The sequence below is a fragment of the Molossus molossus genome, unplaced genomic scaffold, assembly GCF_014108415.1.
Source record: "Molossus molossus isolate mMolMol1 unplaced genomic scaffold, mMolMol1.p scaffold_m16_p_14, whole genome shotgun sequence".
Lineage (NCBI taxonomy): Eukaryota > Metazoa > Chordata > Mammalia > Chiroptera > Molossidae > Molossus > Molossus molossus.
In genome coordinates this window covers 41,560,477-41,576,492 of record NW_023425349.1, presented here as the reverse complement: position 1 = coordinate 41,576,492, position 16,016 = coordinate 41,560,477, and the positions used below count along the sequence as shown (strand labels likewise).

Here is a 16,016-nt window from a genome sequence, read left to right as displayed (position 1 = left end):
ACCCGAGGATATTTTTCTTTATATCTTCAAATAGAGCAGGAGGCAGGGAGAGAGAAAGAAACATCGATGTGAGAGAGATACATTGATTGGTTGCCACCCACAAGAAACCAACCAGGGCCTGGACGAACTGCAACCAAGATACATGCCCTTGGCTGGAATCAAGCCTGGGACTCTTGGGTCCGCTGGTTGATGCTCTAACCGCTAGCCAAACCGACCAGGGTATCACCTCAAGTTTGAAAAGTGCCCCACATATTAAGTGGATCTTCAGTTGCAACTCTAATCCAATTATTTTGTCATTGGTGTTGCTCATGGAGCCACATCCTTGGTGAATTTCTCTAGAACTCGGGAGTGATTTTTTTTCTCCTCACTATACATCTTCCCTCACTGGTGACAATAAGAAAGAAAGCAATTTTGGAAGAGCTAAATCAAGGAATGTATATGCATATATGCATAACCAATGGACACATACAGTAGTGTGGGAAAAGCAGGAGGAGGGTGGGAGCAAGGAGGAGGGGTCAATGGGGGAAAAAACGGAGGACATCTGTAATACTCTCAGCAATAAAGATAAAAATAACAATAAGAAGAAGAAGAAGGAAGGAAGGAAGGAAGGAAGGAAGGAAGGAAGGAAGGAAGGAAGGAAGGAAGGAAGGAAGGAAGGAAGGAAGAAAGAAAGAAAGAAAGAAAGAAAGAAAGAAAGAAAGAAAGAAAGAAAGAAAGAAGGAAAGAAAGAAAGAAAGAAAGAAGGCAAAGTGGTCCAGGTTATTTTTCAAAATAAAAACCACTTTTTCAAAATTGTGATGGGTGACATAATGGCACAAACACATTTTTAATTTTAAAATCTCACCCCATATTCCCATTAGGAAAAAAAAAGGAACAAAAATTTTTTTAAAGAAATTTACATGTATATTGTCACAAACACAATAATCAGCCTTACCTTATACAGAAAACTCTAAAAATATCTGTCAGTGTATACATAATTATAAACTCAACAAAAACAAAAGGATGCAATAAACAAATAAAGAAAAATTTAAAATTTTTGTTCGCTTTGTTTTTTTTTTCTTTTGATAATGTTTATTTATTTATTTTTGTTGCAGATGTTTCTTCTTTTTTCCCCCATTGATACCCTCCTCCCAATCCTGCCCCACCCCCAGCATTATTGTTGTCTATGTCCTTGTTTACACATACATGCGTATAAGTCCCGTGGTTTATCTCAATTCTACCACTTATCTTTATATTGTACATTGCTAGTTTTAAATGTAAACACAAGAACATTAAACTTGTACACACAATCACTGGAATTACATGATTTGTATTTTGTAACTCATTCATGCATAGCATTTCGGTCTGACCGCAACAGTGGAGACAGGGAACGAAACTCACTCAGCTGGTTTCAGGTCACGTCTTGATATACACAGATTCTACCAACTTGTTCTATCTTCAGCTTACTGATGAATAATGAAGAACTAAAAAGAAAAAAATAACTATAAGTTGTCCGATCTTTTCTTTTTCTTCCTAAGTAATCATTTTCAGCATAAATGGTTGGCTGGTGTGAGGAAGTAACACAAGTAAGAAAGCACATGCAATTTCTAGGTTGTTCCTGTTTCTGAGAATGTCATTACCTTTGTGCTACATGTGGAGCAAGTTCTAGTTCAAATAGAAAGTGTGGTCTCTCGAGCTCTCGAGCCTGTACATGGACCCACATATTCAGTCTTACTTTGTACTCACTTTAAGTCTCTCTGAACTCCCATGCACTGAGGGTCCACTGGAATTCTACACTCATGGTGCATTGTGTAGTTTATACATGCATGGGGAGGCAAAGGAACGGCAGACACCCACATTGCACATATCACACGTGGGCCATTGTCCCATTGGGTTTCACTTACCAAACACAAATTCAAAGATTAAATTAGCAGTAATTTCACGATGCTTACAGCAAAACATTAAACCAAGCATGGGCCCCTCTGAGCCACAAACCTGTGGACTTGATTAATGGGTTCATGTTCTACACAATATGAGCTCTGGACTCCTAGGTGAAATTCTCTGAACCATCCCATTACCAACTGACAGCACCAGGCTGATTTTCTACTTTTCTATAAAAACAGATTTTCAACTTATCTCCATATATTTACTTTCAGGTGAAAATGTCATCATCCACTCACATTGGACTTCTAGCAGACTGCCACAAACAGGCACTGAGAAGTGTTTGGGTTATGCCCATAGTATTCTTACTTCCAAAATTCTCTCTGCTTTCAACAGCCAGACTTGCTAAGCAGAACATTCCACAGCAGAGTTCAGTGAGGAGTGGATGCCACACGGATCCCATGCTGGGTTTCTGCCTCCCTAGACCCTGCTGAACTCTCATATTAAGCAAGCCCCATGTCATTAAGCACAGTTATGAAAGAAATCTGGAGATGCAAACTTGTCAATCACCAACGTCATGCTAGCTCAGCTGATACTAGAACTACTACTACTGCCTAAAAAAAAAGAAGAGTATTGTTAGCATTTTGGAAAAGGCAGCAGTGACCTTTCTTTCTGAGAGCCAAAGACCCAAAGTGTCTGACAGCTTTGCTATTGGATTTTTTTCCTCCTCTCTTTCCACACCTGGGATTCAAAGCCATTAAAGCACTTGTAAGCCAAAGGAGCTATCGTCATCTCCATGGAGCTTTTCACATCGCGTTCTACCACTTAGCAATTAATTAGATTATGACTGATTAGTATTTACTTTTCCTGTCACTTCATTCTACCAATAGAAGCTTACACCATCCTCCCAAAGAGTGTTTCTGTTTATTCATATTCTCCTCTTCACTTTTAGTGAATGTTAGATTTCAACAAAACATGATAAATAAGATGTTAACACCAGTTTAATGTCATTGAAAAGGAAGAAAGGCAAAATAACTAAGAGTATTTTTTGCTGCCTGCACAAACTACCTAAGTATGGGTGGCTGTCTTTTTGTGAGTTTTATTGAGGCATAATTTGTATACAGGAAAACTCACCGATTTGAGGAAGGATACAGAGAAGATTAGCATGGCTCCAGCACAAGAATGACACGCAAAACTCACCAATTTGAAATACACATTTCAATTCGTTTTGGCATATGTGCACCACCACACTAGCATGATACAGAACACTTTTCATTCTGCCAACACTTGACCCCTTTGTCGTAAATAGATCTGATTTCTACCACCCTAGTTTTGCCCTTTAAAGGAGTTCAAATAAATGGATTCATACAGCATGTATTCCTTTATGACTGACTTCTATCACTTGACAAAATGTTATTGAGGTTCATCCATGTTGTATGTATTTTATTTATTTTTATTAGTGAATATCATCAATTCTATGGTTACACAATTTGCTTCTCCATCTGCCTTTTGGTGAAATTTTGATTTAGTCCCAGTTTGAAACTATTATGAATAAAGCTTCTATGAAATTTTTTTTTACCAGTTTTTTGGAAGGGTGTATGTTTTTCTTTCTTTTGGGTAAAAATTTAGAAGTAGAATTGCTGGGTAAGTGTATATTTAACTGTACACTGCTACATGATTTTCCAAAGCAGCTGCATAATTTTCATTCCCACCAGCAGTGTATGAGATTGTTACATCTCACAACCAAAACTTGCTATTTTGAGAGCCATTCTTGTAGGTATAGAAAAGTATCTCATTGTGATTTTTATCTGCATTTTCTTAATGATTTGTAATGCTGAACATCCTTTTATATGCTTATTGGCCATCTATGAATGCACCAATTTTTGCCCCATATTCTAAATAAGTTGTCCTTTTATTATGAAGTTATGAGTTCTTAATTCTGAAAATAAGCATTTATTAGATACATGTTTTCCAAACATTTTCTCACAGCCAGTGTCCTGACATTTTATTCTTATAAGAGTTTTTGGAAGATCAAAAGTTTATAATTTTAATGACATTTAACCTATTTTTTTTATAGTTCATACTTTTTATGGTCAATTTGAGAAATCTTTGCCTAACACAAGGTCACATATATTTACTCATATTTTTAATAAAAAGTTTAATATTTTTAGCTCTTACATTTAGGTGCTTAATCAATTTTAAGTTAATTTTATTTATACATAATTGTACATAGTTTGAAGTAGGATCCATATTCTTTATTTTTTTGTTGTTGTTGTTTTCACATATGGCTATCCAATTATTTCAGTACCATCAAGGATTTGTATTTGTTTTATTTTCCTCCAGCATCCTGATATGTTAGAAAATGTAAAAATTGTTATTCATATATTTTTCCTGTTTTCTAGTTATTTAAGTTAGAATGGTAAATACTGTTCCTGGTATGTATTCTTTCAGGCCAGAAGCAAAAGTCTCCATGTGTCTGTTATTAAGATAGGGACAATTGTACAGCAACTGTTGACCATACCTATTGGGAAAATCATGTCTTGAGATTTGAAAATGGTGGCAGAGTGAATGGAAGCTACACAGACCATCTTCCAGGACCAGATTAGAATTGCAACTACAATAAAGGCAAATTGGCAGGAAAAAGCAACAGAAAAGCAGTTAGAGAGGACCCATATAAACAGGGACAGAAAAAGGACACTAAATAAAGCCTGGTAGGAACTTCGGAGGGTGGGCTGGGAGCCCACAGACAGCAGCTGTTTTATTTGTGAGAAGCTCCCCCGGGATCAACATCCCAAGCCAGCTCCACAGCACAGAGGGTGGGGACAGAGCACTAAATTAGCTACAGCCACTCACCTTGGGGTCCAGTAGAGGGAGGGTGGACTTGAATGGAACTTTGTGGAGACTCAAGAGCTTGGAGAGCTGGGAGGGCAATGGGAGATTTTTGCTGAATCACTCTCTCACAGGACAGTAGCCATATTACTCAAAGAGCCCCTTCCCAGAATTCTGTGAGAAGCAATAGCCCCTCCCTCAAAAATTTAACACCACCCAGCCAGGCCAGAGAATGCAAATTTAGGATCATTAACAGCCAGCAAGCATTTGCTCCACCCTCTGGGAATCCTCTTACCCTGAACACCTAAGAGATATTTTTATTCAGTTGAAGGCTACAAGGCTCATCAAGTAACAGACTAATATCTTCCAGGCAAAAAGCTAGAGAATAACTGAACCTTTCCTGGGCCTGCAAATCTACCCAGGAAAGTAAATCTTGACAGTGGTGTTTAACATGGGTCTTCTCATACTCATCCAAACCCAGTAGAGGAAGCCACAATCAGCTGAATACTGACACCCACAGGGAAAACTTGACAGGCTCCAAAACCCACTGAGATAGCCAAAATTATGAAATAAAGAAACAAATCTCAAATAAAAGAACAGGAGAACTCTAACAAAGAAGAGATAAATAAATGCAGTTAATCAAGTTATCAGAGGTAGAGTTCAGAGTGGTGACAATGAGGAAGCTCAACAGTAAGGACATCAGCACCATGAGTAAAGATATAGAAACATTGAAAACCAACCAATTGGAAATGAAGAATGACAAAGCAGAAATAGAGAACACATTGAAAGAAATAACCAACAGACTAAAGAAGCTGAGGACCAGATCAGCGATTTAGAAGACCGGGTAGAAAACATCATCCAATTAGAGAACCAAAAAGAAAAAAAAAATTGTTTAGAAAAAGGAAGACAGCTTAAGAGAGCTGTGGGACAACTGAAAATGTACAATGTGCACATCATAGGAGTTCCAGAAGAAGAAAAAAAATAAGCAAGGGTTAGAGAATATATTTGAAGAAACAATGACAGAAAACTTTCCTAACTTGGTGAAGAAAAAGGCATTCAACTTCAAGAAGCACAAAGAGCTCCGTGTAAGAACGCAAACAGGCCCACACCAAGACACATAATAAAATGCCAAAAATTAATGACAAAGAGAGAATCTTAAAGGCAACAAAAGATAAGCCACAGGTTACCTACAAAGGAACCCCCCATAAGGCTATCAGCTGACTTCTCTACAGAAACACTATAGACCAGAAGGGAATGGCATGGAGTAATCAAGGTAATGAAAAACAAGGATCTGAATCCAAGACTACTCTATCTAGCAAGGGTATCATTCCAAATAGAAGGTCAAATAGTTTCCCAGAAAAGCTAAGGGAATATGTTAGCACCAAACCAGCACTGCAAGATATTTTAATAAGACAGCTGTAATTAGTAGAATGAATAGAAAAAAATATATAACCACAATAAACAAAAATGTCAATAAATAAGTACATATCAATAATAACCTTAAATGTAAATGGATTGAATGATCTGATCAAAAGGCACAGAGCAGCTAATTAGCTAAGAAAGTAAGACTCATATATATGTTGTTTACAAGAGACCCACCTCACAACAAAAGACTCACATATGTTGAAAGTGAAGGGATGGAAAAAATCTTCCAAGCAAACGGGAAGAAAAAAAACTGTGGTAGCAATATTTATATCCGATAAAATAGACTTCAAAATGAAGGTCATAACTAGATACAAAGAACGTCATTATATAATACTGAAAGGATCTATCCAACAAGAAGATATAACCTTAGTAAACATATGCACCCAACATAGGAACACCCAAATATATTTTAAAACTTCTGAAGAATTTCAGAGAAGAAATTGACAGCAATACAATTACATTAGGGGACTTCAACACCCCACTGGCATCACTGGATAGATCTTCTAGACAAAAAATTAACAAGGATACAGAGACTCTAAATAATGCAATAGATCAAATGGATTTGATAGATATCTACAGAGAATTACACTCCACAACTGCAGAATTCACATTCTTCTCAAGTGCACATGGGACATTCTTAAAAACAGACCACGTGTTAGGACACAAACTAAGTCTCTACAAGTTCAAGAAGACTGTAATCACATCAAGCATCTTGTCAGATCACAATGGCATGAAACTAGAAATTAATTACAACAAAAACATACAAAACTGTTAGCTCTCAACTTCCTTATTACTGCCCTAAGCCCCTCATTCCAAGAAACCAAAACCCATCAATCCAGTCAGGCAGAACGGAATGATGGAACCACCCTAACCCACACAAAACTGAAAACGGTCGCTCGACAAGAAAAACAAGTTTCAGGAGACCCTAGCCCCCCACCAATCAAGAACTTGGGAGACCCCGGGCCTGACCAATCAAAGACGACCACAAGTCCTCAGCTGAAAGATGCCCCCACCCCACCCCACCCCCACGGCCCTAAGTTTAAAAATCCTTAGTCTGTACAAGCCACTCTCTACTCTCTCCTTAGAGGTAGTCTGGCAGGCTAATTCCCAATAAACTTGCACTTCCGGAGACCCTGCACTGCCTCATTCCACCTCGTTCTTATAAAAACATTCAAAGACATGGAGGCTAAATAGCATGTTATTAAACAACAAATGGATTACCAAGGAGATCAAGGAAGAAATTTAAAAACTTCCTGGAAGCCATAGAAAATGAACACACAACAACACAAAATCTTTGGGATGCAGCGAAAGCATTTCTGAGAGGGAAGTTCATAGCACTACAGGCCTACCTCAAAAAAAAACAAGAAAAATTTCTAATTGACTATCTAACCTCACAACTTAAAGAACTAGAAAACGTACAAAAAGTAAATCCCAGAGCAAGTAGAAAAAAAGAAACAGTAAAGATGAGAGCAGAAATAAATGACATAGACACAAAGAAAAGAGTTAAAAGGATCAATTAAACAAACAGCTGGTTCTTTGAAAATATAAACAAGATTGATGGACCCTTAGCTAGACTCACCAAGAAACGAAGAGAGAGGACCCAAATAAACAAAATCAGAAATGAAAGTGGAGAAGTAACAACTGACACCACAGAAATACAAAGGATTGTTAACAAATACTATGAACAATTATATGCCAACAAATTGGACAATCTAGGTGAAATGGACAAATTTCTAGAAACACATAGTCTCCCAAAACTGAACCAGGAAGAGATAGGAAACTTGAACAAACTAATAACAACTAAGAAAATTGACGATATAATCATGAATCTCCCAGCAAACAAAAGCCCAGGCCCAGATGGCTTCCCCGGGGAGTTTTACCAAACACTCAAAGAACTAATACCCATTCTCTTCAAACTATTCCAAAAAACTGAAGAAGAAGGAAGACTTCCAAACTCGTTTTGTGAGGCCAGCATGATTCTAATTCCAAAAACAGATAAAGGCACTACAAACAAAAAAACTACAGGCCAATATTCCCAATGAACACAGATGCCAAAATCCTTAATAAAATAATAGCAAATTGGATCCAGCAATACATCGAAAAAAATTAGTCACCATGACCAACTGAAATTCATCTCAGGGATGCAAGGCTGGTACAATTTTTGCAAATCAATAAATGTGATACACCACATAAACAAAATGAAAGATAAAGGCCATATGATCATATCAATAGACACTGAAAAAGAATTCAACAAAATCCAGCACCCATTTCTGATAAAAATGCTCAGCAATGTGGGAATAGAGGGATCATATCTTGATATAATAAAGGCCATATATGAAAAACCTACAGCAGACTGGCCAGCGTGGCTCAGTGGTTGAGCATCAACTCATGCACCAAGAGGTCACTGGTTCAATTCCCAGTCAGGGCACATGCCCAGGTTGTGGGCCCAAATCCCCATGGGGGACATGCAGGAGAAGGCCAATCAATGTTCTCTTTCTCATCAATGTTACTCTCTCTCTCTCTCCCTCTCCCTTTCTCTCTCTCTAAAATATTAATAAAGAAAAAAGAATTCAAAAATCATTCATTAAGTATCACCTATGTACAAAGCAGTATGTGGGCTACTGAAAAAACACAGGGGATAAATTATACATAATTGCAACCAGTGGGAATTTACAGCATAACATCACTTTAACATAAAGCAGAATTAAATAAGCTCCAGGACAGAAACAGGAAACTGATATGAGTATAAAGATAAAGCAATTATAGTCTGAACTGGAGAATGAATAGCTAACTTTCTTTAAATCCTCACATGAGGATATGGTTTTATTGATTTTTAGACAGAGAGGAAAGGGTGAGGCAGAGAAACATTGATTGGTTGCCTCCCATCTATGCCCTACCAGGGATCAAACTCTGCAACCTAGGTATGTGCCCTAACTGGGAATCAAACCCCCAACCCTTTGGTGCACAAGATGATGCTCCATCCAACTAAGTAACCTGGCCAGGGCTAGATAACTTTCTTTCTTTTTTTGTATTTTGAGTTTTTTATTTATTTATTTTTTATTAATTAATTTATTTATTTTTGTTACAGATGTTTCTCCTTTTTCCCCCACTGATTTGCCCCTCCTCCTCCCTCCCTGCCCTGTCCCCAGCTTTGTTGTCCATGTCCATTGTTCATGCATACATGCATATAAGTTCTGTGGTTTATCTATCCCCCACCACCCCCTCTTCTGGGGATTGTCAGTCTGTACCCCACTTCCACATCTCTGGGACTACTCCATTCCTCAGACTGTTATGTTCATTATATTCCACAAATAAGTGAGATCATATGATTCTTGTCTTTCTCTGTTTGGCTTGTGTTGCTTAGGAAAATACTTTCCAGCTCCCTCCATGTAGTCTCAAAGGATAAGAGATCTTTTTTTCTTATAGCTGCATAGTACTCCACTGTGTATATGTACCACAGCTTTTTTATCCATTTGTCTACTGATGGTCAATTGGGCTGTGTCCAGATCTTAGCTATTGTAAATAGTGCTGCTGCAAACATGGGGGTACATATATTCTTTCTGATTGGTATTTCAGGCTTCTTAGGGTATATTCCTAGAAGTGGGATCACTGGATCAAATGGAAGTTCAATTTTTAATTTTTTGAGGTAACACCATATTGTTTTCCATAGTGGCTGCACCAGTCTGCATTCTCACCAGCAGTGTACTAGAGTCCCCTTTTCTCCACACCCTCGCCAACACTTGTTTGATGATTTGTTGATGGTGGCCATTCTGACAGGTGTGAGGTGTTACCTCATTGTTGTTTTAATTTGCATCTCTCTGATGATTAGTGATGTTGGGCATTTCTTCATATGTCTCTTAGCCATTTGTATGTCCTGTTTGGAGATGTGTCTATTTAGTTCCTCTGCCCATTTTTTAATTGAGTTCTTTGTCCTCCTTTTGTTGAGTTGTATGAGCACTCTCTATATATTAAAAATTAACCCCTTATCTGATATATCATTGGCAATTATGCTCTCCCATACAATGGGTAGCCTTTCCATTTTGATGATTGTATCTTTCACTGTGCAGAAGCTTTGAGTTTGATGTAGTCCCATGTGTTCATTTTCTCCTTTGTTTCTGTTGACTTAGGTGATGTATTGGTGAAAATTCTGCAGTGTTTGATGTCTGAAATTTTGTTGCCTACAGTTTCTTCTAGGATTTTTATGGATTCATGAGTCACATTTAAGTCTTTTATCCATTTTGAGTTTATTTTTGTGTAGGGTGTAAGTTGATGGTGTGGTTTCATTTTATTTCATGTAGCTGTCCAATTTTCCCAACACCATTTATTAAAGAGGCTGTCCTTCCTCCACTGTATGCTCTTGCCACCTTTGTCAAATATTAATTGAGCATATTGCCTTGGGTCCATTTCTGGGTTCTCTGTTCTGTTCCACTGGTCTATATGCCTGTTCTTGTGCCAGTACCAGGCTGTTTTGATTGCAGTGGCTTTGTAGTATAACCTGAAATCTGGTAATGTGATCCCTCCAACTTTGTTCTTCTTTTTCAAGATTGCTGTGGCTATTCGAGGTCTTTTTTGGTTCCATATGAACTTTTGAAGTATTTGTTCTAATTCTGTGAAGTATGTCGTTGGTATTTTTATGGGGATTGCATTGAATCTATAGATTGCTTTGGGTAGTATGGACATTTTAATTATGTTAATTCTTCCAATTCATGAACAGAGTATGTGCTTCCACTTTTTTATATCTTCCTCTATTTCTTTTTTCAATGACCTGTAGTTTACTAGACTTAATAAAAATGAATTTGAAAAAGTAGCAGGATACAAAATTAACATCAAGAAATCGATGGCATTCTTATTCACTAATGATGAACTCACAGAAAGAGAAACTAAGAAAACAATCCCATTTACCATTGCAGCAAAAAAATAAGATACCCAGGAATAAACTTAACCAAAGAAATAAAGGACCTATTCACAGAAAACTACAGGTCATTGAAAAAAATAGTTAACTTTTAATGAGTGTTTTTTTGTCTAGGCATTTAAAGTGCTTCATATGTATTATCACATTAAACCTCCAATATATTCTATGAGACAGATGCTATTAATATCTCCATTTTTGCCCTGGCCAGTTTGGCTCAGCAGTTAAAGCGTCGGCCTGCAGTCCGGAGAGACCCGGGTTCGGTTCCCGCTAAGGGCACGTACTTCGCCTGCAGTTTGTCCCCGGCCCTGGTTGGTCGTGCGGGTGGCAGCCACTCGATGTGTCCCTGTTGTAACCCAGGAGATCGACCAAACTAAGACCCCGAAATGGGGTTTAACAAAAGGAGTTTATTGAGCTAAGTCCGCAGGCCTGCAGTATGTCCCACACAGGAGTAACTGCGGCGGCGGAGAGCTAAAATGGCTCCTTTTTATAGGATTTTGTAAGGAGGGTGCTACGTGTAAGCAAGCATGTTACAGAAGCGGAATTTAGCAGTTAGTTAATTACCTGTTACTCAGTTTCCCAGATATCTCAAAGGTCAAGATGTTTTCAATAGATTATCCCTGGCGCCGCCCAGGATTACTCAAGGGTTAGTTATTACCCCAGGGTTAGCGTTTACTTAGGGATTAGCTAGTGAAGAATGTTCTTCAGTAAATGAGTAAACTGACAACCCCTTTGGTTGTCGTGAAGGCCTCTGGGAGTTTGGGTCAATGGCACTGAGTTATAACATTCCCCACTTCTTCTGGTGAATTAATCAAATCCTTGATTTATATTAGTCATGGATTAGGGGTAAGCGTTGGTAATGTTGCTGTTGGGCTAGTACCATAAGCTTAATTGATTGGACCCGCTCCTTGACAAATGCAGTGATTCTGTTAAGGATGATAGGTCCGCAGGCTAAGGCTACGGATAAGAGGAGGAGCGGACCGACTAGAGCTGTGAGGAGGGTGGTCAGCCAGGGAGACCAATTGAACATACTCTCATACCATGAGGTAGAGGTATGTTCTTCTCTCTCTCTATCTCGTAATCACTTTTGCAGCTCTTGCATAGATTGTCTGATGATAGCATAGAAACAACAGGTCTCTCCTAGGGCGGCACAGAGGCCTCCCTGTTTGAGGAAGAGCAGATCTAGACCTCTGTGATTTTGGAGGGCCACTTCGGCTAGGGAGTCAACCTGTTTTTCAAGGTATTTGACTTGGGTCTGGAGTAATTCAACATCGCGGGAAAACGTGGCTGACAGCTCACGAAGGGCAAGGTCATTCTTAATGAGGGCTGTCGCCCCTAGGGCAGTGGAGCCGGCAATACCCAGGGTAGCCAGTACAGGGATCAGAATGGGTACACGTTTCTGGAGTCTAGTATGATAGTCTGAGGCTAGAAAATGGGCTGCACCTGTGGGCCCTGCATATAGATATACCTGGGGAATTATATAGATAACAACACAAAGATCTGAATGATTCCCGGGGCTAATGCAATGGTGGATACCTGATAAGCATGCAAACCAAGTCCCGCTAGGTGCAATCAGAGTCCATGGGGTTGAGCCTTCGGCTCGCAGAGAGGTGTTGGTCAGGCAGTTGTCCTTGTATGGCGAAGCTTGGAGGTCGAGGTTTCCAAGGATGAAGCAGGTCCCTTGTCCTTGAAGATCTCCTAGGGTGAGCTTGCCGGCTAGGGCACAGTTGGCAAGGGTTTCTTCCCCAGGTGAGTCTGAGTCATTAAAAGTTTGGTTCATGGGGGCTAGAGTACCCGTGGCATTTGCCCCAATACCAACATAGTAGGGTGGTGCTGGATCTACACAGAGCCAGCAGTCTTCAGTGGTGTTAGGTTGAGAACTATTTAAGAGGGAGAAAACAGAATCTAACAAGGTTAGAAGCGAGCTGCTAAAGGAATTGAGGGGGTGTGGCATTGGCACCTGAGGAGGCCCAAAAGCTGGAGCTGGTGCCCTATTCCGGCTCTCTAGAGACTCTGTGGGTGTTAATAAAGTACCAATGTCATATCCAGCGAGATATAGTCTCAATCCCCATGTTTTTCCAGTGAGCCAGGCTGAGTTTCTTGAGATATGGGGCGCGCAACAGAGCAAATGGCAAGAGGTTTACCCAATTATCACCGGTTTCAATCTTAAGTTTGGTAAGAGTCTCCTTAAGAGTTCTATTCATTCTCTCTATCTCACCTGAGCTTTGGGGTCTATAGGCACAATGTAATTTCCAGCCTATTCTGAGAGCTTCTGCTATTAATTTAGAAATTTTGGCTATGAAAGCCGGCGCATTGTCTGACCCCAGTACTAAGGGCAGGCCAAATCTAGGAATGATCCCAGTTAGGAGATGTCTGGCAACTATGTTAGCAGTCTCGTGCCTTGTGGCAAAAGCCTCAGTCCATCCTGAGTAGGTGTCAACAAAAACTAGTAAGTATTTAAATCCAAATTTGCTGGTTGAGATCTCAGTAAAATCAAGTTCCCAATGCTCACCTGGTTCATGCCCTCTGATTCAGACCCCAAGTCCATGGGGTCTGGGAGGCCCTGGATTTACCTGTGCACTGGCAGAACATCGGGTAACCTCCGAAATGGCTATAGTCTTGAGTTCTGGAATATAGAAGTGTCCACTGACTAGAGAGATTAATTTTGATGTGCCTAGGTGAGTACTGTAGTGGAGATCTCTAATGAGAGCAATTCCCAAGGCTTTGGGGAGAAGTAGTCTTCCATCGGGGAGCCGATGCCAGTTCCCCTTCTCTGTTGAACAATTTAACTTCTTTCCCAGGTTGAGCTCCTCTTCATTGTAGGATGGCGAGGAGGGCAATTCCCGAAGGGGAAGAGCAGGGAGTATTTCTATAGGTTTTACCTCAGTTAGGGCAATTTGTTTAGCAGTCCGGTCTGCTAGGTCATTTCCTTCTTTTGTCTGACTAGGCTTGGTTTCGTGCCCCCTGCAGTGAACAATGGCTACAGCCTTAGGTTGCCAGATGGCTGCTAAGAGATTGAGTATTTCTTCTCTATTTTTAATTTCTTTCCCAGCTGATGTGAGGAGCCCCCTTTCTCGGTATAGGGCTCCATGCACATGAGCAGTTGCAAAGGCATAGCGGCTGTCAGTGTAGATGTTGACCCTCTTGCCTTTTGCCCAGTTGAGTGCCTGTGTCAGGGCAATCAGTTCTGCTTTCTGTGCAGAAGTTCTGTGGGGCAAGGCCTGAGCCCAGATTACCTGTAAATTGGTGACTACTGCTGCCCCAGCATACCGAGTTCCATCCTTGATGAAACTGCTGCCATCAGTATAGAGGTCATAGTCAGAGGTGGCTATTTGCTCGTCTTTGAGGTCCGGTCTGGTTCTCTCTATGGAGTCTAGTAACGAGTGGCAATCGTGGAGCAGTTCTCCTCGATTCCCGTCGGGGAGTAAGGTAGCCGGGTTGAGGGCAGTAGACTTGGAGAAGGTAACCTGTGGTGGGTTCAATAATAGTACCTGATATTGAGTGAGGCGAGCGTTGGAAATCCATCTGTCAGGAGGAGACCTGAGTAAGGCTTCAGTGGTGTGGCCTCCGATGATTTGGAGGTCCTGGCCTAAGGTCAGCTTCTGCGCCTCCTTGACAAGGAGAGCGGTTGCAGCTATTGCTCTCATGCAGGACGGCCAGCCTGCAGCAACAGGGTCAAGCTGTTTGGAGAGATAAGCAATCAGGCGTTTCCATGGTCCCAGAGTCTGGGTTAGGACTCCTTTTGCTATGCCTTTGCGTTCTGCAACAAAAAGCTGGAAAGGTTTGGTGGTATCTGGCAAGGCAAGGGCAGGGGCTGAGGCAAGCGCCTGTTTAAGTCTTTCAAAAGCCTCTTCTTCCCTTTTAGTCCAAGTTAAATCAGGTTCCTTTCCCCCCGTACATGAATAGAGGGGTCTTGCAATTTCTGCAAACCCTAGAATACACAGTCTGCAATATCCAACCACGCCTAGAAATTCTCGTACCTGCCTTTTGGGGAATTGGGTATTGTCTGACTTGAATGGGAGTAGCAGTGCTCGCCAATTGCACAATGATAGGGGGCTGGTGAGAGGCTAGCCCCGGTGGGTTTGTTTCAGCCCAAACTTCAGGGATCTGTATGGCTAATTTAGTCAAGACATCCTGTGAGTTACTTTCCCCAGTGGGAGGTGACATTTCCTCTTGAAGGAGATATTCCTCAGAAAGGGGTACTGTAACCATGATAGTGGAAGGTTGTTGGTTCCCTAAGCTTAGAGTTGTGCTACTGTCTTGAAAAGTTATAGTTGCTTTCAGCTTTCGCAGCAGGTCTCTGCCAAGCAATGGGTAGGGGCAGTCGGGCATTACAAGGAAGGAGTGAGTGATAGTGCCCTTCTGGAGATCAGTGATTCTGGCCTTAGTCCATGGGTATGCTTTTGGCTTTCCTGTTGCCCCTATAATCGATGTCTTTTGGGAGGAGAGCTTTCCAGAGGCCTGCTGCAGGACCGAATAGGTGGCCCCCGTGTCGACAAGGAAGTCAGTTTGTTTTCCCTCGACCGTCAGGGTTAACATGGGTTCCTGGGAGCCTAAATTGATGGAACCCTGACCCCCCTAATCTTCCTCAGTCTCTAGGAGTAAGCGTGCAGGGGTTTCTTGTGCTTTTCTTGCCATTAGCTTGGGGCAATCTTTCTTCCAGTGTCCCATAGCCTTGCAGAAGGCACATTGATTTTTCTTAAGTTGGGGTCTATCTTTAGATGGTTCTTTATTCCCCTTATAGGTGGCTAGTGGTCCCTTGTTAGGGGTTGCCAGCAAGATTCGAGACAGTTGCCTAGTTTGCTTCTTAATGGGATCCTCCCGGTTCTGAAAAACTTTCTGAGCTATTTCAAGTAACTTATTTCTATTTTTTCCCTCATAGCCTTCTAATTTCTGCAGTTTTTTTCTGATGTCTGGGGTTGACTGTGAGACGAAGGCCATGTTGACCATCCATCTATTCCCATCTGCATCCGGGTCTAAGGGGGTATAAGTT

General features: G+C 40.7%; 1 non-coding gene across 1 annotated transcript; it reads left to right on the top strand.

Annotated features, from left to right (window-relative positions):
• The first annotated feature begins 2,973 nt into the window (after nt 1–2,973).
• Nucleotides 2,974–3,079, top strand: LOC118630328. The gene has a single exon (XR_004959571.1). It is a non-coding gene; the product is annotated as a U6 spliceosomal RNA (small nuclear RNA).
• The last annotated feature ends 12,937 nt before the right edge of the window (nt 3,080–16,016 follow it).